Here is a 24,194-nt window from a genome sequence, read left to right as displayed (position 1 = left end):
TGTGTCACCCACGTCGTAAATGTCACTTTGCAGATGTTGCATGGCATCAGTCAGCTGACCTCAAGCTGCCCTCCTGATTTGCTGTTGTGCCTACGCGGCAAAGGAAGTGGTGAACACATAAGCGACAACTGGAAATGCGTCCGACTACGCATGAACCAACTCATCTATAGGATTCCCATATCGGGATCATAAGTTACTCGTTCACAGTCGCTTGATGGCTCTGCTTTGCGTCCTGAACTCCACCATAGAAAATAAGTTTTTTGATTCTTTGCTTGTGAAACTATTATTTCATGATTAATTAAAAAACATGCCCTTTTTAATATGTAGCCTTGACCTCGACTGTACTGTCTTTTGTGTAATCGTTTTCATTTCTTGTAGTACATCTGAAATGTTTGATAGCAAATGCTAACCCGACATAATACATGAACTGTATGTATAATGAACGCTACGTAGCTTATTTGACTGACAAAGTACTACACAAAACTGTTGAAGAATTATGTGTAATTATTTTTATTTCAATTGTTACTTATTGATTATCTTGTGTGACAAGATCTCACGAAAGGGCCCGGGATGATAAGAAATTAATGAATTATCACACAATAATTTCAAATTCAGTTCATAATTTATATACGTATGGCCATACGGCATGTGTGTCTGTTTTTTGCATTTCTTGCCTCCAAACAGCAAGGAGAGAGTTCACTCGTTTGTTCCATACAACAACGGAATGAATGGACTAAGCAGTCTTTTTGTCTTGGTGGGCAGAGGCGGGGCTGTTGGCATACACACAGGGTGTGTGCAGAAGACTGTAACGTGATAGAAATTAAATGAGTAGAATGCAATACACTATTTTTTTACTATACTTTTCTTCAAAGTAATTTTAAAAATGACATCTCGTATCGATCTCATAGACCAAATCTCGTGTACCATTCTATACCTCGAAACACCCCGAGTATTTAGCATAGTAGTTTGAAATTTTACCTTAAAATTATAAATAAATGTGAAAAATATGATATACAACATAAATACCCTTAACACAAACTCAGTGCACACATAAGTCATATTGTCGAATTTTGAAAAAATTCAAGGCTTTTAAGTGCGCCTTATAGAGTGGAAAATACGGTAATTATAAAAAAAGGTGATATTTTTTTCCCCCCACGATTTTTTTGCCGCCCCCTGGAGGCCAGATACCTTTAACACTCTCCGATATTGCTTAATGAGCCTGCTAGCTCTGTGTGAATGAACCATTACATTATCTATGACCTAACTCAAAAGTAGCTGCTTTTAAAGAAACGTTATCTTGGAATTGTTTCATGAATAAAAATGAACATTTCTTTGTGTGAGCAGGTTTCAAACCGGCAGGTGAGAAATAGGTGGTTGAACCTAGGCCATCTGATAGCACAGCCATCCATCCATCCATCCATCGTTTACGCTCCTGAATAGTGTCTGAAACCTGCCCGGTAGTTTGCTCTCTCAGCCAGCAGCAGGCCAAGAGCGGGATAATGAACTCCTGCAGCCAGGACACATTTCACATTGCAATAAGGTGAGATACTCCTCAACGGAGAAACCTCCATTTTCACTTACCAGACAGCCTGTTGACGCGTATTAAACTGTATTTGCTAAGATTAAAATATCAGAGCGGTTTATTCTGGATGACTGAATAACCCTGTTTGCACAGCATCTAGTAATTAGCGTGATACATTAATAGACCAAAATACATTTTGCAGTGAAAAACACCTGGCAAGTACAGGCAGCATATTATCTGCACTTGTGTCACACTGCAGCAGGTGGTACATTGTCAGCTGTGAATGTGTGAACAAAAGCACAATTAGAAGTTTGTCACTTCACCTGCTCCAAATTAGAAGCAGCCAAAGCGCTGGACACAGACAAAAAAAAAAAAAAGACTGGAGAAAAAAAATAACCCTTAAAAAATAATCAGTTAGTCCATGCAGTCGTTCAGTTTGGAAACAAGCTGTAACTCTTTCTGGTTTTAAAATGTCATTACTATACTTGCATGTATTGTGTGTATTTTACAAGCAACATTTACAGTATATTTGGATTTCTTCTTCCTCAATTTTTTTTAGGCACAACATTTAGATTTCTTCTTTTTAAACTAATAATAGTGATAATAGTACAGTAAACCTCGGATATATCGGATTCAATTGTTCCCACTGGTTTTGTCCGATATAAGCGAAATCCGTTATATGCGTATACCGGAAAATGTCCGTTTTACGCATATATGGGATTTATATCCGGTATATGCGTAAATGGGATTTTATCCGTTATAAAAAGGCACTTCCTTGACTATGTTTCCAATGTACCTGGACGCGCAGGCAACGCTGCAAACGCTGCAAATGACGTCGTATAGCGGCCTGTCACGATTCGGCGAATCGGAGCGCCACGATGCGGCCATCCGATATATGCGAGGGAAATTTAATGGAAATGCATTGGAACGGGACTGGAGATTTTGTCCGAAATAGGCAAAATCCGTTATAAAAAATCCGATATATGCAATGAATTTTTATTGGAAATGCATTACAGAAAAATTGGTTCTTTTTTATCTGTCCGTTGTTACTGTAGATCAGGGGTGCTCATTACGTCAATTGCGAGCTACCGGTCGATCGCGGAGGTGGTACTGGTCGATCGCTGGTCGATCGCGGCGTGACATTAAAAAAATATCATCCCAGCATCAATGCCGTCACTTGATTGATATACAGGGCAGCCATTCAGATGACAACTGAATGTTGCCCTTCGGGCGACCAATCAAATCAAACAACGTCTCTAAGTGCAGCAGAACTTACGATGTCAGCCTATCATCCATCCCCGTTACTTGATTGACATACAGGACAACCAATCAGATGACAACTGAATTTTGACCTTTAGGTCACCGCTCATGCGTAAACAACGATGCAAAGTGCTAAGCTAGTCGGCGAATTGCGAGATTTTAAAACCCTCGCTAAAGTTTATGGTCACTAAAATGAGTGAAGGAGCTGGACCAAGTAAAAAGGCAAAAACTGGACCAAGTAAAAAGGCAAAAACTGGACCAAGTAAAAAGGCAAAAAACATATCACTTCCATACGGATATGGAATATTATACGGATATTATGATACGGATATTATCCATGACTGATAAACATTTGGAAGTGTGCTTGAGGCTGGCTATCAGCAGCTACTGTCCGGACTATGCATCCCTGGCTGGTTCAATTCAGTGCAAGTCATCAAAGTAAACTCAGGTAATTACAAAAAATGTTAATAGTTAATTATGTGTGTTTTGCAATATTGGCTCATTTGGTTATGTAAGGTACATCAACATACATTGTACGTACAAATAATCCTCAATACATTTGAAAATAAATAGATGTTTTGCATTTTTGTAGTGGGTAGATCATTTTGACTCGGTCATTTTAAAAGTAGCTCGCATGCTGAAAAAGTGTGAGCTGTTGAAAATACAACCTATTTTTAAAGAAAAAAAAAGTGGAGTAAAAACTGACCAAAGTTTTTTGAATTTGTGTGTCCACAAATACTGAATGGTGAATGTGTGTGCATCCGCTGTACATAAGTTTGGTTGCTCATCATCTCATTTTGAATGCAAAGACACGGCCCGCATCATTGCTTAGATGCAGAAGTACCAGATTACAGATGTAACTCATATGAAGAAAAACCTCATCCTCACAGCCTTTCTGAAGCCCGTGTGAGAAACACGGAGAAACATCCAGCAGGACTCAAACTCGTACCGCATGTCAAAAGTCGACTCGATGATTGGACTTTGTTCATTGGATCAATTGAGCATACTGCAATCTCAGTCATGCGTCGGGTCAATGAGCCGTGGAGTGGGAGGTCACAGCTCTTGATAGTATTTCATCAGCATGCAAGCAATGGAAGAACAGCCTCTCCAACAAAAAACCTCCTTATGCATTCCTGCTCACACATTATATACTTACCATTCTATACCCGTGGACATAATCAATGAGCTGGAGTGTTTTTGTCCTCTACTCTCCAACATAAACGTAAAAACAATTTCGAAAGCTTCATAAATGTCGAAAGGTAGAATTGAGGTGTCATTTCATGAAGAGTGAGCACGCTGACCTTTGAGTTCGGCTAATTAAAAAATGTGTTTGTAATCGTAGTATCTGGTACTTTACCTTACTTTATGAACAATTTAATTACAGTATATGTCATCTTCTGCCTTTGTCACACAGCCAGCAAGCGGTGAAGGGTGATGATGTCATGATAATCAAGTGGTGTCCCATTTCTTAGTGGTTTCCTCCCCTTTGGCTCTAGGTTTTAAGGGGTAAGACCAAGGGGAAGGGTTTCGGGGTAGAATTGGGATTCAGCATTAATGTCATGTCCAAGCAACCCAACTGATATGGGCCACTTCTCTTTTCTGCTCAGGTTGCTGGTGGAACCCTCTTCAGAAGAGCCTCATACATTCATGTTAACAGCAGACGCATACTAAATGTATTTGACCTCAGATAAGTTGACACTAACTGTTAAAAAATATATAACATTACCTTACCTAAAATGACCTAACATTACCTTATCTCACGTAACAATGTTCTGTCTGCCACAGACATTAATGATATGAATATCCAAATTGGAAAAGGTTTATTTTATAATTGCAACTTAAAGAATGTTGACAAGAAACTTCTCCAGACTCGTGTTACAGAAGAAGGTTCTGGTGACATGAAGCTAATTCATTTTTAACTTCGCCCTCCTTCCAATTTCACAACACCACAACCGGTGTCAAGGCTGCAGGGGGAATATTTCATTTCTAAACTAAACTATCAACTGGAATACCAAAATCATAACATTTCTTCTATTCCTTGCATCTATAGCACCAATCTATGCCTCCTGATGCTTTATAGCTCATCCCTTTTATAATATTAGCCCCTTCTGGATTACATTTGGCTAATAGTTAGCAGCAACCTGTAAATCCAACTAGTCAACTAATGAGCCAACAAACCCTCAATGCAAATACAGGCCAAGTTATCGTCATCGTTCCAGGCCAGAAGGTCAGACTAAAACTGAAAAATAATGAATGAAAGGAATATAGAACATTTAACTTAGTTTTACCTTACATTTAAATTACTTTTACCTTCACTGAATACTTGATGGTCGACAAAGACAGGCAACAAGAGCAACAAGAAAACCACCTCCATGTTTTGGTATTTCTTGAATTCCAGCTTCTCCCCTTGACCGAAATGCTGGTACTTTTTTGGCCCCATTGCGGATTATTTTGCAGCAATAATAGCATTACATTACCTTACATTATTTAGCAAAGACCTACAGAGTCGACCACTGATAGCAAAGACAAACAGACTGGCAACAAGGAAGTTTTGTGATAAAAACACATCAAGAACATGTTGAAAGATGTGCATATTGTAAATATATGATCACCGGAGCATCGATTGCATATATTTTAGACGTTAACCAAAAAATATGCTAACCAGGGCGTACGCTAAGCAAGGTTCTCCTGTACCGGACACATACAAACATTAGGATGGAACGAATGCAAATGTATAATCACTATGCTTTGTTTATAGAATTTGACTATGTTAAAGATTGTATACATCTTTTTCAAGCTTATAGACCTTGGTTAAAATTTAGGTTGAGGGTACTGTTAGATCTTGTTTTTACACCTGTACCCCCAGCCCAGGAGTAGTCCATAGAGAGAATTTGTTTTCCAGAATAATAGTATCAATCTCTCTTGACACAACAGCATGAATGGACTGAGCAGTCTCTTTGTCTTGGTGGGCGGAGGCGGGGCTGTTACACACAGAGTGCGGAAGACTGTAACGTGATAGAAATTAAATGATCTTGTTTTTACACCTGTACCTCCAGCCCAGTAGTAGTCCAAAGAGAGAATTTGTTTTGCAGATAATAATAGTATCAATCTCTCTTGACACAACGGCATGAATGGACTGAGCAGTCTCTTTGTCTTGGTGGGCGGAGGCGGGGCTGTTACACACAGAGTGCAGAAGACTGTAACGTGATGGAAATTAAATTATCTTGTTTTTACACCTGTACCTCCAGCCCAGTAGTAGTCCAAAGAGAGAATAATAGTATCAATCGCTCTTGACATACACACACTCACATAGCACAACTAGAGTTGCGCAACATGATTGATGGAAGGATACTGGAAAGGCAAGCAGACAAAAGATGCATCGTCTCCACCCACACTTGCAAGCGTATCTTTTGTTTTCTAGAGGGGCAACTGCTTTTTATGTTCTGTACACCCGTCAATCTGGGTTCGTCCTTGAAGACATGGACCCAAAAGACACGGACTCAAGTCTAAGCTCCTGCTCAAACTTGACAAACATAAAGAAACATTTATGGCTCATGTATGAAGCAAAACGTTGTTGGAATATCTCCACACTCCAGTTGAAATGAGACCCATCCGCTGAATGGTCACGTGGTGTTCCTTGTCTATCAGCCTTTTGTCACAGTCTCACAGGGGAATCATTGTATTGACAGATAAAGGATGACGACACGCTGTGATGAAGAAGAGACACCGCCTCTTGAAGCCGCATGTGAATTATGGTACATGTACACCTCAGGGAGGATCCACTACAAACATATTAGGTTCCCTCAGTTATCAAGACATCAGTCCTCTGTGGTCTTCTCATTGAACTATCTTGTACAACCTGATGCAACTCGCACAGGGATTCTGAAACTATGCTCATCTTCATCTGCTTAATGAAAATTTCATCAGCGGGAATTTTTTTTTTTTCAGGGGAAGATGGGACAAGCCGGAACAGTGCAAAGGAAACTCTTTGTGTCAACCAATTTTCAAACTGTAAGCGATGAATCTTATGGCGAGTAAAGGTTTGGAAATGTTGTGGAAATGTTACACGAGAATGCTGAATTATCCGAGAAATTAATATATCTTAGTGATTTACGATGTAATTTCACGACATTTCAAAACTCTCTTTGGTCTTCCTCTACGCCTCCTACCAGGCAGCATCCTTCTACCAATATATTCAACATCTCTCCTCTGGACATGTCCCAAACATCTCAGTCTGCCCTAAAGGACTTTATCTCCAAGGCCTCTAACATGTAATGTCCCTCTCATGTACTCCTTCCTGATCCTATCCATCCTGGTCACTCTCAATGAGAACCTCAGCATCGTTATCTCTGCTACCTCCAGTTCTTCCAGTGCTTCCTGTCTCTAGACCAAACAACATGGCTGGTCTCACCACCGTTCCTTTCATTTTAGCTGAAACTCTTCTATCACATGACGCCTCCTTCGTCAGTAAGGAGTATCTCATTGATTACCATTTTGAACGTTAGGTATTATTATACTTTGACATTCAGTTTATTATCTTTTTCTGTCTCACTCACACAAAAGCTTAACTATCACTTTCTGGAGGGGGCTGGCATCCACTTTATTTGTTCGGTACACACCATTCTGGGGTCTTCGTCCACCATCCTTGTCGATGTCGAGTTCAGCGAATAGCCAAATACAGAATATTGCACAAAGAAAGACTAAAGAGAAGTAATAGCATGGCAGTTACAACGTCGTTACCATTACCAACATTATTACTCACTGATATCTACATCAATGTTCTGTATGCCAATCCAATCCAATCCACTTTATTTATATAGCACATTTTATAAACAGAGTTTCCAAAGTGCTGCACAGACTAGTAAAAAATAAAAAGTAATAATCCAAAACTAAAAGAGCATTTAAGAAATAAAATAATAAAATAGATATTAAAATATGAAAAACAAGAAACAAAGCAATAAAAGTATAAAAAATAAAACCAATTACAATAAAAACGAAGAACTAAAAGACACAGGACCATATGACTCACTCCGAGTTAAAAGCCAAAGAATAAAAGACGAGACTTAAAGCTTTCGATATTGGGGGCCTTTTTTTACTTGGGTAGTTCCATCGTTTGGGGCCAACCGCAGAAAAGGCTCGGTCCCCCCTGGTCTTAAGTCTCGTCTTAGGCACCACAAGTTGGAGCTGGCCCTCGGACCTCAGTGACCTTGGACCTCAGTAAACTTGGATGAGGTCTGAGGTGTATTTGGGGGCCAGCCCATTCAACGCCTTAAAAACAAACAATCAAATCTTAAAATCAATCCTATGCCGCTTCCATCAGCATTGTTTAGTACTACGACTACACAGCTAGACAATAGTTAGCCCCCTGGTGTTTTGTTTTTCCAGCAATAATTACATTCCCTGGTCACGAGACGCTAATTCCATTTCAATTAAAGTAACTTGTAACGAATCATTTATTTTGTTTGACCTAAACCGATGATAAACAACCAAAAACAAAGCTGCCATTAGTAGCTACCCACTGACTCTTATTAGCCATCATCAGGTCATCAAAATCTACTTTTTGTTTCAACCCCTAAACCTTTCTTCCGAATTCAATGCCCCATTCTAACAACGTACATTTGAAGCCATCCTAACATGATCTCAGCCTTCCTCCTTCTCTCTAACTGTGCTGTTGAAATATAAATGCACCCTTCACTTGCCCTCTATTTGGCTTTCTCCCCTGTTTCTTCTTGGCCATCTACCGTAGCTGCTGCAAGATTTAGAGACAGGAAGTCATCAGTGTTGTAGATTGGCTTGTTAGACACACGCTGACCCTTCACTCAAGCTGCTTCGAGCTATAACAGATATGTTTTTTTCAAAGATTTTTATCTTATTAGACGTGTTTTGCCTGTAGGGTGACGGGTCTGTTAACTGACTTCAGGGTACAAAAACGCAGAAATCGTTCAAAGACAATTGACGCTATTGTAAGTCGGAGTGCCTTGATATTTATTGTTAGCGGTATGTATTGTATTGCATTGCATTGCTGTAGGTTTCGGTTTGTTTTCCATCCAGCTGGAGCCTTTCTGCATAATCTATTGTGCAATATGGTGTATAGGAAGACACTTTTATTGGAGGGGCTATTAAATGGTGCATCAGGATTAAGGCTTAAGGCTCTTTTACTGTCATTTACACAGAAACATTCCTTGGCTTTCAACGCATTATAGTGACTGCAGTACATAAATACTCACCATTATTGACTGGAGCTGCGAGTGTCCTTATCGGTGACCAGGAAGTATTGAGGGATTTAGGTACCAAAGTGTGTGTTTTTATTACGCTGCTCATCCTGGTCATATGTAACATAAATTGAATAAGAGTTGTCAAATATTTTGTTTAGAATTCCTATAATACAATTGGGGGAATAATTATTTGATCAACTGCTGATTTTGTTCACCAAACCAAAAAAATAACATATAATAAATATTGATATTTGTCCATTGAACAGTACTATGAATTCATTTGAATCCAATCATTTTAAACATTGAACAACTGTATTTTTAACATTTTAAATGTAACATTTTTAACACATGAGCATATTTCCTGATCAAAATCAAAGCAGAAAGCTGATTAGGGTTGCAGCGAAGCTCTCTTCTGGCCTTAAGTGCACTTGCTGAGCCTACATGAGTGCACTGAATGGCGGGATGTTTGCATAAACATTTATTATACAGTAAACCTCGGATATATCGGATTCAATTGTTCCCACTGGTTTTGTCCGATATAAGCGAAATCCGTTATATGCGTATACCGGAAAATGTCCGTTTTACGCATATATCGGATTTATATCCGGTATATGCGTAAATGGGATTTTATCCGTTATAAAAAGGCACTTCCTTGACTATGTTTCCAATGTACCTGGACGCGCAGGCAACGCTGCAAACGCTGCAAATGACGTCGTATAGCGGCCTGTCACGATTCGGGGAATCGGAGCGCCACGATGCGGCCATCCGATATATGCGAGGGAAATTTCATGGAAATGCATTGGAACAGGACTGGAGATTTTGTCCGAAAAAGGCGAAATCCGTTATAAAAAATCCGATATATGCAATGAATTTTTATTGGAAATGCATTACGGAAAAATTGGTTCTTTTTTATCTGTCCGTTGTGAGCGAATTTCCGATATATCCGAGTCCGATATATCCGAGGTTTAATGTACATCATGACTTTTTCCAGTCTTTAATGTAATTTAAAGTCATTATTCTAGTCAGACAATGAAATACAGATATACACTTTATACACTGAGGCACAGCAGTACTCCATCGTGTTTGTGAGCCGGGAGGACCTTGTCGCTGAAGTCCTTCCATAGAAGAAAGGTCAGTGGGTTTTGCAGCTCCAGCAATAGCGGCTGGAGATGCTCTACCAATTTGATACAAATTTGATACACCTCAGTGAGGGGGCATCACACCCCTGATCACAGTTTTTGTGCCCCCCCTCACAGGCACAGCGAGAGAGTGACAGTGTCAGGAAGCAGATTTTGTATTTCCATATTTTATAGACGGTCCTTAAAGCCTTTGGTGTCTTAGCCGAGTCCTTGGTGAGCCGTTGCTGCCCTCATAATTACAGCAGCATACTACACGCCGGAGCGTATTCATGCTCTGTAACCTGTGGTCCTGCAGCATGGGTCTTTAAAACCAGGGAGGGGCTATTTCTATTATGACCATTAGTATGACATCGAGTATTACAGTATTTTTTTCTGTTGACACAAGGACACAAATGCCTGTCATGCATCAGATTCCAATTGAGTGTATCCCATAATTAGTTCCCAGTTCCACATGTCCAAAAGGAGTAGGAAGAAGCAACGCTTATTAAATCCTACCCCTCCATCTGGTACTTTTACAATCACTAACTCTTTCATTTGTTCACTTCCTGCTTTCCATAATACAGTTTAAGTTTTTTTTTTTTTTAATTTTTGCTTGTCCCATTACTTCTATGCTGATGTATTACTGCAATTCCCTGACTTTGTGGATTATTTCCAGTTTTATTTAGATTCATTTAAATCATGATTCAGCAAAATTAGGCATTATGCATAAATTAAATTACATTTTTTTTAATTACACACACAAATCTAATGGCAAATGGGTTTGACTTTTGGATTGTATTGCGTATTTGGATTATAAAAAAGTGGCAGTTATCATTAAGAACCTGCTAGTGTGCAATCGTAATAAATACATTCATTCATTCATTTTGTACCGCTTATCCTCACGAGGGTCGTGGGGGTGCTGGAGCCTATCCCATTAAATGACAATTTTTTTAATTACACACACAAATCTAATGGCATGTGGGTTTGACTTTTGGATTATATCGGGTATTTGGATTTTCTTTCTATTATAAAAAGTGGCAGTTATCATTAAGAACCTGCTAGTGTGCAATCGTAATAAATACATTCATTCATTCATTTTCTACCGCTTATCCTCACAAGGGTTGCGGGGGTGCTGGAGCCTATCCCAGCTGTCTTCGTGCGAGAGGCGAGGTACACCCTGGATTGGTGGCCAGCCAATCACAGGGCACATATAGACAAACAACCATTCACACTCACGTAATAAATACATGTATGTCTATTTTCATAGACAATATCATATGTTCTCCTTTTTCATTCATTCATTCATTCATTTTCTACCGCTTTTTCCTCACGAGGGTCGTGGGGGGTGCTGGAGCCTATCCCAGCTGTCTTCGGGCGTAAGGCGGGGTACACCCTGGACTGGTGGCCAGCCAATCACAGGGCACATATAGACAAACAACCATTCACACTCACATTCATACCTATGGACAATTTGGAGTGGCCAATTAACCTAGCATGTTTTTGGAATGTGGGAGGAAACCGGAGAACCCGGAGAAAACCCACGCATGCACGGGGAGAACATGCAAACTCCACACAGAGATGCCCGAGGGTGGAATTGAACCCTGGTCTCCTAGCTGTGAGGTCTGTGCGCTAACCCCTAGACCACCGTGCCGCCCTCTCCTTTTTCAATTTTTGCTATAAATTTTTTTTCTAATTTGATTCTATTTTTTGTTCATTGTATTTCTTAGAATGTTCACTGGTGGGCCCCTCGGCTGCACTTTGGACACCCCTGTATTGGGTATTTCTGTAGCTAGATTGCCGTTGTTCACCACAAGTGAGCCACCATGAACATCCTGTGCAACCATATCAATCTTGGAGATGTTACATGAGGAATTCATGTGACGTTGAAGTAGTTATGGGAGTGCAAGTGAGAAGAGCAACCTTGACCCGATCATCTGACGGCATATGGCTCCTCCTCGCCTCCCCTCCTCTCTCTCTCTCTCTCTCTCTCTTGTTCCACGCGTGTCTGTGCACCAGAGGCAGCGGTTCTCCTCTTGTGATGAAACAACACCTCCATTGCTCCTCCGCGTCTGTTTTTTAAATCAATCAGTGATGCGAGGAGGTGAGCGGGAGGAGTAACGGAACGTTTTATTTCATTGTGTGTTTGGCTGTGATTTTTTTGTTTTTACGCGGTGGACCTGCTGTGCGCAAAAAAAATCTTTTTTTTCCACGTTTCGGCATCATTTTTATCCACCCCACGATGAGTGGATCCTGATAGAGAGAAGAAGCCAAGAGGTGCGCTGACATCCTCAACGAGGTAACTACTTTCTCCTCCGCACATTTCCTCTGCTGTCTGTGGAATTGAGCCCACCCGTGGGTCTCACTAATGTACGTTCAAATTCCAAGGTATATTCTGTTCGTTTTACAAGTTTTTTTTTTTAATGAATACAGCCCATCACCTCCCACCTCCTTACAATTTACATTTAAATTCAAATGATAATAAGTATTGATCAAACTAATTAAAAAGCCACATCCAGTAAATAAGCTCTAGAGCAGGGGTCGGCAACCTTTACTATGAAAAGAGCCATTTCACCCACTTGCCCACTAAAGAAAAATAGCCTGGAGCCGCAAAACGTTGTATGTTTAAAACAACATTGGAGGGGAAAAAAAAGACGAGTTGGAGTACTCTTGCTAGTACTGGAGATAAACTTTTGTTTTTAAATGAGCTCTAATTTATTTTTTAGAATCGTCAAATAACTCATTAATAATAATTAATAACTCAAATAACTCAAAGTATTACTCATTTCCCTTCATGTTAACCTGTCAGAGAGAACTGGATAGCATCCTGTCTGCTCATTCAGTCACCAGTCAGAACTCAGTCAGGATGCATTCATGGTCTCACACAAAGTTGGATTTTTGGAAACTCATAACAAAGACGTGCATTTTCACCACACGGGTGCTAAAAAATATTCAAGCATTGCAAAGGGAGCCGCAACAAAGAGGCTGGAGAGCCACATGCGGCTCTGGAGCCGCGGGTTGCTGACCCCTGCTCTAGAGGTAGTAGGTAGTTTAGTATGGAGGTAGTTTAGTATGGAGGTAGTTCAGGTAGTGTAGTGTTTCACATTGCAGGTAAATCAGAGCGCCACTGACACAATATTGTACATCCCTCAGCATCCATGTAGGCTCCGTCTGATGTTAGTCCTAACTTTTGAATTTGCCACAGCCACTTGTTAGTATCACGGGAGTCAAACTGTCGTAATTCAAATTGTGTAATTCAGCTTTAATTCTAACTTGGTGAGAAATTGTGCAGCTTACGGAGAAGTTGGACAATTTCTCAAAAGCATCAAAGAAGCTGTTTAACTGGTTGCGGTTGTCTGGTGTCATTTCATGGAAGTATATATTTTTAAATTTGAGTCGATTTTAATGTCATGTGTAGTCCGAGGCAGCTCTAACGTTCCTGAAGGTGGAACGTGTTCCGGCAGTAATTTTGCAAGATGATACGGCTTTCCCTTGAATAGCTGAAATGTCTGATTGAATGTCTAATGAAACATATCTCGTGGAACCTGTAAGGTGAAATCCAATATCTTCTGGGATACCGGTCAACCTCAGATTTAATAGGAAGAGAAATAGAATGTTCCAGAGTCAAACTATCAGCAACTAGTTTTAATTAAAAGACTTTAATATTTAACGGCAAACAATGAAGATGTAATATGTGTCACACACACATCTTTTTATATTCAAATTGTCTATGAAATGTAAAACCAATGGTGGTTTTAGCTATATTGGCTACATGGGTAATTACCCAGGGGGACATTCTAATGGGGACGCTTTGAGGGGTAAGAAAAAAAATAATCATGTATATGGTCAGCGCTTACTTCCTACGTGTGTCTGATGGGCGCCCTCTACAGGCGGTAGTATGAATTGGGAATGAGGTGCTGCCTAGCATGGTTCCATCCAGGGCGTCAATCAAACCAGAGCCACCACTGTGTAAAACATGAAAACAACAATTCCACAGGGAGTGTTAACGAATGAGTGTGTCCATGCTGTGTTTTTGTTACGCAATCACTAAATGACCTCCACTATAAGCAAAGGCTAGATACAGGCTTCCACAGTGGTGCACACAAACCAGGTTGAGGATGTGAGCTGCGGCGGGAAGCCTCTTGTGAGGATTAGACAGTAGATGTAGTTAACGAAAGAAACACGTCATTGCGTTCTCTTTCAAAGCGCGCTGCGCGGGAATTCGGAGCGGAGTCACCATGCATAGAAATGAAAAAAAAAAGCTTTTTAGCTAAATAAGCTACATGGGCAATTACCCAGGGGGACATTCTCATGGGGACGCTTCGAGGGGCAAGAAAAAAAAATAATCATATATACGGTCAGCGCTCACTTCCCATGTGTGTCTGATGGGCGCCCTCTACAGGCGGTAGTATGAATTAGTCCATGGGAACGAGGTGCTGCCTAGCATGGTTCCATCCAGGGCGTCAATCAAACCAGAGCCACCACTGTGTAAAACATGAAAACAACAATTGCAGTGTGTCCATGCTGTGTTTTTGTTGCGCTATCACTAAATGACCTCCACTATAAGCAAAAGCTGGATACAGGCTTCCACAGTGGTGCACACAAAACAGGTTGAGGATGCGAGCTGCGGCGGCAAGCCTCTTGTGAGGATTAGACAGTAGATGTAGTTAACGAAACAAACACGTCATTGCGTTCTCTTTCAAAGTGCACTGCGTGGGAATTCGGAGCGGAGTCACCATGCATAGAAATGAAAAAAAAAAGCTTTTTAGCTAAATAAGCTACATGGGCAATTACCCAGGGGGACATTCTCATGGGGACGCTTTGAGGGGCAAGAAAAAAAATAATCATGTATATGGTCAGCGCTTACTTCCTATGTGTGTCTGATGGGCGCCCTCTACAGACGGTAGTATGAATTCGTCCATGGGAACGAGGTGCTGCCTAGCATGGTTCCATCCAGGGCGTCAATCAAACCAGAGCCACCACTGTGTAAAACATAAAAACAACAATTGCAGTGTGTCCATGCTGTGTTTTTGTTACGCAATCACTAAATGACCTCCACTATAAGCAAATGCTGGATACAGGCTTCCACAGTGGTGCACACAAAACAGGTTGAGGATGCGAGCTGCGGCGGGAAGCCTCTTGTGAGGATTAGACAGTAGATGTAGTTAACGAAACAAACACGTCATTGCGTTCTCTTTCAAAGTGCACTGCGTGGGAATTCGGAGCCGAGTCACCATGCATAGAAAAAAAAAAAAGCTTTTTAGCTAAATAGGCGACATGGGTAATTACCCAGGGGGACATTTTCATGGGGATGCTTTGAGGGGTAAGAAAAAAAATAATCATGTATATGGTCAGCGCTTACTTCCTATGTGTGTCTGATGGGTGCCCTCTACAGGCGGTAGTATGAATTAGTCCATGGGAACGAGGTGCTGCCTAGCATGGTTCCATCCAGGGCGTCAGTCAAACCAGAGCCACCACTGTGTAAAACATAAAAACAACAATTGCAGTGTGTCCATGCTGTGTTTTTGTTGCGCGATCACTAAATGACCTCCACTATAAGCAAAGGCTAGATACAGGCTTCCACAGTGGTGCACACAAACCAGGTTGAGAATGTGAGATTCAAAGTGCGCTGCGTGGGAATTCGGAGCGGAGTCACCATGCATACAAATAAAAAAAAAAAGGCTTTTTAGCGCATGAGTTGTATAGTACGTCACAGAGAGAAGTCACCAGAAGTCCATCTGATAACTAGTTAGCTACAAGTGCATCTTGTGTGGCTGAGACATCACTTTGTATGGCCTTATTTCTGCAATGTGAATGCGAATGAAAGGGTTGAAAAACGTACTCGCACCTTAAATGCGTCACTGTACAGCCCTTACACACAAACACGGTATAGACCGGTGATGCCTGGGCGCTGCAGTCAACGACTTTGTTTAGAAAACAGAAAACAGAACCACGGTTCCTGCGGTGGATTGTCCCATGCAGGGCGAATCGAACCGTGTAAGGTAACATTACATCCCTTTATCTGCACGCTTGTCCTCACAACATAACCCAGCAAGAACCAGAAGTTGGAGCGAGCACACCGTAATCAGTTAATGAGTCATTAGCACAGTCATTCACAGCGAGAAAGGAATGAAGAAACAACAAAATGTGTCTTGTCTCCCAACAAAGCCTGTCATAAACGCACACATACCGAGTAGGACGACCCGCAAAAAACACTGGATGACGTCTATCGCCGTCCTTTGTTTACCGTCTTACTGTCATGCTGGAATGATGTCCCCTTATTCATGTCACTGACATCGCAATCGCTTCCTTCGCCTACGCGTCCCACAGCAGCGAGTCAAGCCACTTCTTCCTAAAATCGTATCATGCAAACTGAACTCAACTGTATACTGTGTGACAGAAACCCGCATTAAGTATTTATGAGCTGTTTTTTAAAGACGGCAGCGGTCTGGTTAGATGCCTGGATTAAGATTGAAGACTTGGGTGGATGAAGGCGATACTACTCCACAACGTGAGACTTGAGTTGTATGCGTGGTAAGAATGGAGAGAAGTGATGTGATGGGAGAATCTGTCTCCCATGAGTGATTTCCTGTATTATTTGATGGACTTGATCCAGTTGGCTCCACTTCAGCAAAGATTGGGCCAAGAGGGAGAAAGAAAACAAAACAACATTTTCTCTTCTAATCAAGAGCAATTGAAAATAACAAGAGGGTGGAATTAATATTTGATGAAGCTTTGTTTGTTCAATCACAGAATGAACACTATTAGCTGAGGCATACATGCTTAATGCTAATTAATTCTTCAGGTTTTCCCACTTTGTGTTTTGTTGGTTATTCATGGAAAAAGGAAAAGGATTTAGGATAAAAATCTTCTGTATGATTCAATTTCAAGCCTTTCACAATTCAGATTTTTGCTCCTATGTGGCCTGTGTTTGATTTTTTTTCAGTACAATGTAGATTTTTGAAAATGTGACCAAGGCCTTTTTTTATGTGGATTCTGTAAATCTGATATTTTGGGGGATGCTGCTACAGATCGCATATATCCAACCTATACACCAGATGTAGGCCAAAGTTGGGGGGGGGGGGGGGGGGGGGATCGAACCTCGGTTGTGCAAGGCACACTAACCCCTCAGCCACACAAATGCATTATGGAGAAGAAATTAAAATGTTTTTTTAAATTTTAAACTCATATTGGTACTTGTACTTATTTCTGGGTGTTAAGTTGCTGCATGCTGATTTTAGTGTTCTTTGGAAGGTAACACAGTGAATCAGACTGTTGTATTGAGTAATGACAGGCGCTGACAGGCTTGACAGTTTTCTCATAGGTCCTGGTTGGCTCTTGTCAAATAAAGAGCTGCCTCCTTTTTTGTAAAAAATTGTTTTTCCTCTCTAAATTTACTGGGTGGGGATTAAACACTAGTGTCTTAAATACGAGAAATCAAGGTATAAATATTTAAAGAAAAACAGACTGCATCTAAGCTTTCGGTAAGAAAGCCTCCTTATGTTACACTTTCTTACTTTTTTATTTATTAAAATGTATTTAAGTACTCGAACTTTTTTCTTGTGAAAAAATTGTATCATTCTCTAACTATACTTAATATAATGTAAATTTATTACCAAAATATTTTGACTTTATTTTCACAATATTATAACTTTTCCCAACCAAATTTTCCAGACGTTTTTTTTTAATAGCTTCTAACTACGTAGGGTTGGGTGATATTTTTTATGTACCAATATATCGGTATAGATTCTTCCCATGATGGTTTAAGGTTTGTAGCTTTTTCTACAAGACTCTAAATTTTAATTATATATTGTTTTATATCGTCATATCATGATACAGCCCAAAAATATAGTGATATATGCTAAGGTCCATATTGCCCAACTCTACTTCTAACATATATACGTAATTTCCTCACAATATTTCAATGTTATTCTTGTAAAAAGGATTACAATATTTTTATTCTCTGAATATTACAACTTTATTCCTGTAATATGTTGACAGTGTTCTCGTAAAATTGCTGCTCTTTTCTTGTATTTTTGCTGTTCTGATTTTCTTTTCTTTTTAGTTTAATTGTATTTTTTATAATATGCTGAAGACCATTAAAATAACAACTGTAGGCCCAAATTGCGCCCGGGACACACTTTGGACACCCCATACTTATTGTTTATATTTAAATTAATAAAGTTATAGATGGTTGAGTTTTAGTAGTATGATCATTTGCCATCACCACAACTGGGTCAAAGAACAGAAAAGGGAAAAAAACAACATAATAATGTGGGTCAAATGCACGAATGTGTGAGTGTGTGTGTGTGTGTGGGGGGGGGGGGGGGGGGGGGGGCACAAGCATTAAAATAGAATGGTAAATAAATTGTATGAACAAAGAGATGGGGGATGAATAATGTTTGTAGAAAAATTTGTACCTAATCTTTTAGTTTTGAAGAAAGTCCGTGCTTTTTATTCATGAACGTTATTTTGAGTCCACATTATTTGAGTCCCGTTTTCTCATGTTTTTTTATTGCAACTTGTCTGCCAGTTTGTGATGTGCCAGGCAGTTATGGGGCCCCGGGCTCATACGACAATGTGCATATTTTTGTACAATAACCTGGTGAGATCATGTTGGTCTGAAAACGCAATCAGTTTATTGCACTTGTTCATATGTGACACATGTCACATATGATGAACTGGACAAGTGTGATTATGCAATGTTCCTTCATGTAGCTTGTGACCATGACCATACAGATCCAGGAAAGATTGATGCAGTTTTAAAGGATTCCATTCTTAGTATTACTGACACCAACATAGTATCACTGTGACCAAAATGATTTATACAGGTATACCTTGAAAAAACACAACAAATGCCATTTATTGGACTTCCACAAATCATAGTTGCGATCTTACCAAGCATATTTTTGTCCGTTTTACAGTATATTCTTGTGTTAGAAGCATATTTGTGATTTTGAGGCTTTATATTTTGGTGACCTGCCTCACAAGGACAAGGTACCCATACTCCCCTGGCTGCTTGTTAAACACAAGACGTTTGCTGTCATGCGCCGGATGATTGACTTTGATCAGAGCTAATTATAGCTCTGTTTGTCTCAAAGCTGCAGGATTTATTTCATTAGGCTTTCAGCCTACAGCCGGATGTGCATACGATTTCCACACTGAGCTGCAGCTATAGATTAAGGATATTTCCAACTACATTCAAGTACAATCAGCCGTTTTCATGACACCGTGCCGCAGGAAGATTTTGGTGTGTTTCGTGTACGTTGTTTTCCCATCTTTCCCTCACCCAACTGATGGCTGATCTCATTGAATGTCAGCCTTGTGGGGGGAAATTAGAGGATTAGCAACAACTGCACACTTACTCCCTGTGTATCTTCCAGACTCCCAAATCCAGTGAGTGCAAGCCATTGTTATTTTAAGTAGCTTGGCAATTGGCTGTGGAGGCTGGCTTCGATTGTTCCTCAGAGTGGAAGAAAGCTTGCGTTTTGGAAGTACCGCTCCTCCTATTTATGCTTGATCATGATGTGAAACTGCAGCTGAGGAAAGCCGACTGCCAGGACCTGTCTCTCCAATACTTCATACATAATAAATAAGTCACTGTAAGTTACAGTACAGCAGTATAACTAGGCTAATGCCCAGATTTGCATATTTGTGCAGAATTCCATAATTCATGAGAGTGCAGCAGGCAGGAATCGGTGCTAAGACCTTGGTCCATATGCTGCGCATCAGTTCCATCTACTACGTGCACCGACAGGACCGCGTAAAGACCGGTATTGAGACTGTCAAAGAATCTTCGAAGTTCGATAAAAATTTCACATTCAGCTTTTTTCCGGCTTGGTTTATCACCTTTATGAAACTAGAAAAGCACTTTCCACTCCACTTCCACACCTGTCGATGCCACTCCGTCCATCTGCTGATCGAGGTTGGTCAGTACCCAACTTGGCCCCAATGAATGCGAACAGGAGCAACTAAATGTGAAAATAACTTTTTCCATCACCTGCTGTTATGATCCGTTATACAGAGTGAGGCAGCGTGTGTTTTTAATTGAGCTCCCGCAGAGCGAAATGGCAAAACATAAACACAAACTACAATATAACTCAGGAAGAAAGGTGCTATCGGTGAGGCTAACAAATAAACTCACCACGGGAGGCGGGAACAAGAAAGTGAACAACTGAAACCACAAAACAGGAGCAGATTAATTACATGCAACGGGGTGCCGTGACAAACAGGTAAAAAAAAAAAAAAGTAAACATGGGACACCGTGTTGTCGCCACACATGAGTTGCGCCAAAACACAGGAAGTAGGAAACAGGTAAGAAAGTAAGGTCTTTGAACAAAATACATCAATTTTTGTGTTGTTCTGTGGTTGAGTAGCACCTATGATTAGTCAGGAATATTATATTTAAGAAAACTTTAAGAAAACAAAATGAATCATTTTCAAGCATAACAATAGCTAAATGACCTAAAATACAAACATACTGTATTGTATATAACTGTGGGAAAAACTGTTGATTTTTGTTAATACTTGGGTCGTTTATATTGTTTATTTTTCTATATTGTGTATTTTGTACTGCTTAACTGATTCTGTACTCTTGCTGCTGTGCAATACAAATTTCCCCACTGAGGGACGAATAAAGGCATATCTTAATCTTAATCTTAATAAGCCATTCGGACAACTCATTCAAAGATGCTGAGGTGACATGTGGTACCCTATACTGTAGTACAAAACACTACGTGTCAGTAATACTTCATGAAAATATATTCGCACCAGACTTTATTGACTAAGGAAAGGCTTTCATCGCAGGTTCTTATGATCTCAAAACACAATAATCCCAAATAAAACACGAGCTACTGTTGCGGTCGTCACCCATGGCAAGCTAAAACTCGACTAGGAACACCTAACGTCACTTCCTGTCCGCCCCTTAATCAGAACCGGAAGACATTTACAGTATTTATGTCTGTTTTTATGTCTCCTATATTGATATTTATTAAAAATGGGCGTTATTTTGCAGAAAAATGATCGTTTATTCATTGATATCGTTACCCACCTGCCTGATGCTGCTTTTTATTCGTCCCAGTCATGTCATATTTGGCAGATTAACGGTGGCCGTCTCTCGAGGGGGGGATCATGACCCCGTCACAAGGAGAGAGATTTGTTTTGATTCAGATGCTCCTGCTTGGTCAGGCTGTGTTCTAGTTCAGACTCTGTGGGCGTATACAGTTTTGCGGAGTCAAGGAAAGCACATGATATGATGTTTGCAGAGATATAAGTTGGTGAGATGATTTTTCTTGTGGTGCCATGAGTGAGTGTTGAACTAAAGGATTTTTGCTTGGACTCTGTACTGAAATGATTTTAATAATATTCTGGATTGATGGTCTAATTTTGTATACGGGGAGCTTTAGGATGGACGGCATATGGAGAGGCGCTCCTCATTGAATAAAGATCAATAGTTTGTCAGCCGCTTCAAGAAGAGCCCAGAGGTTACAGAAACAGGTTTACTGTTTTGTCTAGGTTGAGTTTTCTTTCCGAACCACAAATATAAGTAATAAATACGTAGTAATCCACACGTCACGTCCCCAGCCCTTCAGGATGAAGCTAATACTGCAAGCGGCAACAGTAGGCCCTTGTTCCGGTGATCAAGTCTGGTGCCTGTGTGTCTTGCCAAACAGTAAAGTAACATTACTGACACCTAGTGACCGGTTCAGAATACTATATATAATCATAATGTCTTTGAATGCATCATCTGAATGCCTTATATTTGTATTTTAGTTAATTATGCTTGGAAAGTATGCTTGGAAAATGTTAATTTAGGCTAAAATATTCAATAATTCTTTAAGTATGCATATTTTTCACACACAATAGGCTGTATTCAACTACAAAATAGCATGATTTATTAATGACTGTATTTTTGATAGAACTGTGATAGAGTGAGGAGCTGCAAAATGTGAAGCGCAAAGTGGTGAGGGATTACTGCATATACGTATATACAGTATATACTTTGGCTACTTTGATTTCAACACAAGGTGAAAGTGTTGAGTGTGAACCTTCACAACCTTACCATGCCCATGTTCATCACTTCATCGCAGCTATGATATTACCTCCAAAGGCAGAATATTGGCCAACCGTACCAGAATTTAGTAGTACATACAGCAAATAGCAAGTACTCCGAAAACTCTCATCAACTCTGAAATGTGTGAAGATGTGTGAGATGTATGGAGGAGTCTCCAGCTTGAAGCAGCCAAGCTTTGTTCATGACGTAGCATTAGCAGTCTCCAGAGGAGACAATGCAAGGAGCTCTCCCTGGTGCTGAAAGTCATTCTTTGTATTGGTGGAGGTTTTAGCCTAGTAGTGCAACAGTTTATACCACCCACTTCAAATTTGCACTTTTCTACTACCGAAATCCAATAGAACACATGAATAGAATAATAGAACACATGAATAGAATAATAGAACACACAAATAGAATAATAGAACACACAAATAGAATAATAGAACACATGAAGCATACGTCTGTGCTTAGTCTTATATCTGGTAACAATCTGATGCAGGGGTAATGTTCCACAAAAACACCGTTCTCTTCAATGTCGGAGTATTGCAAGAGACTACTCCGGAACAAATGGGGCAGCTACTATGAAAAAAAACATTTTTTAACTACAACTGTTCTGTAGGAAAGTATTAATAATTCAATGGATTTCATCAATAAATATATAGATATAAATATAAGAAGCCATTCTGATTAATACATGATGAAACATTGTTGCTTGTTAATCAGTTTATTTCTTTCAAGGCAATTTAAAAGCATATTAAAGTATATTATAAAGCATATTGTGATATTGTATAGCCATTGATGGTCATTGGTCCGATTCCAATTAGACCATCTGTCACACAGGAAAAAGAACCAATGTTTTTGTGCATTATTATGGAAGTGTACGGTAATATAATTAGCACAGACAGTTGGTACATTGTTGGAAAAAAAAAGCTAATGTTTTATCCATTTCTCTTTTTAGATTAGACGTTTTATTCTTTCTCTATTCAAAACGAATTTGCATACATACGCTAGTCTCTTAATCATATTGTTTAGTGTTTCTACAAATCCACAGTGTGCATGAAGCGGCTGTTCAACATGTTTATGCTTATCTTTATCATGTCCTGTCAGTTGTGATTATTATGAGCTCTGGGAATTTTTCCGAGAGATTATTTTTTGTAACTGTTTTGTTTTAAGGCCTGGTCATAATATCTTATTAATTATTGATTATCCATCCACCTATTCATTTTCTATGCCACTTATCCTCAGTAGATTCATGGGCGTATGCTGGAGTCTATCCCAACTGACTTGGGCACATATAGACATTTATTTTTCATGTATTTTTTGTGTGTATTCAATCCATAACAGTACGAGCACAGCAAATGCACAGCAGCATTATTGGCACAATTGGCACAACCGTGTGCAGCTTTTAGGCACCGTTGGAACAAATATGCTGTTAAGTGCCTTGCTGAAAGGTGGGACGACACGAGAGACAGTTGGACGCCCACTTTTACTGACGACTGACTCGAAGGAACCCTTTTACAAGACACATTTGACTCCAAAGTACAGTATAAACACATTGTGTGGAGTTTGCATGTTCTCCCCATGGGTTTTCTCCCGGGTACTCCGCTTTCCTCCCACATTCCAAAAACATACCAGCTTCATTGGCCACTCCAAATTTTCCATAGGTATGAATGTGGGTGGGAATGGTTGTTTGTCTATATGTGCCCTGGGATAGGCTCCAGCACCCCCGCGACCCTCGTGAGGATAAGCGGAAGAAAATAAATGAATGAATGAATGTTGCCATCTTTTCACAGCGATGTATTTACTGTCGAGGGCGGAGAGTGGCGACTGTGGCAAACATTATCTTTGACATGTGGCCACATATGCAATAAAAAGGCTATAAATACCCTTTACGCTCATTAAGAAGCCGATTTAAAACAATAAAGGAAAAGCAACTCCGGAGTCATTTACACACAACATTCTGTGTCATGTCTTAAAGCTCAAGTCCATGAACTGCAATTTTTTCTATTTCATCTCTAAATATTTATTCC

The 24,194-nt window shown here is 40.0% G+C and overlaps 1 protein-coding gene across 2 annotated transcripts in view; it reads left to right on the top strand.

The window, feature by feature from the left end:
- The first annotated feature begins 12,012 nt into the window (after positions 1–12,012).
- LOC131119885 (heparan sulfate glucosamine 3-O-sulfotransferase 1-like) overlaps positions 12,013–24,194 on the top strand; it is a 36,930-nt gene continuing 24,748 nt past the window's right edge. For both annotated transcript variants that reach the window (XM_058064778.1, XM_058064777.1), the window contains exon 1: positions 12,013–12,411. The gene's annotated coding sequence lies outside the window, so the exon portion shown is untranslated. The remainder of the gene's footprint in view (positions 12,412–24,194) is intronic.

Source organism: Doryrhamphus excisus, chromosome 2 (assembly GCF_030265055.1).
Source record: "Doryrhamphus excisus isolate RoL2022-K1 chromosome 2, RoL_Dexc_1.0, whole genome shotgun sequence".
NCBI classification, from domain to species: Eukaryota; Metazoa; Chordata; class Actinopteri; order Syngnathiformes; family Syngnathidae; genus Doryrhamphus; species Doryrhamphus excisus.
This window is presented reverse-complemented; position numbering and strand designations above follow the sequence as displayed.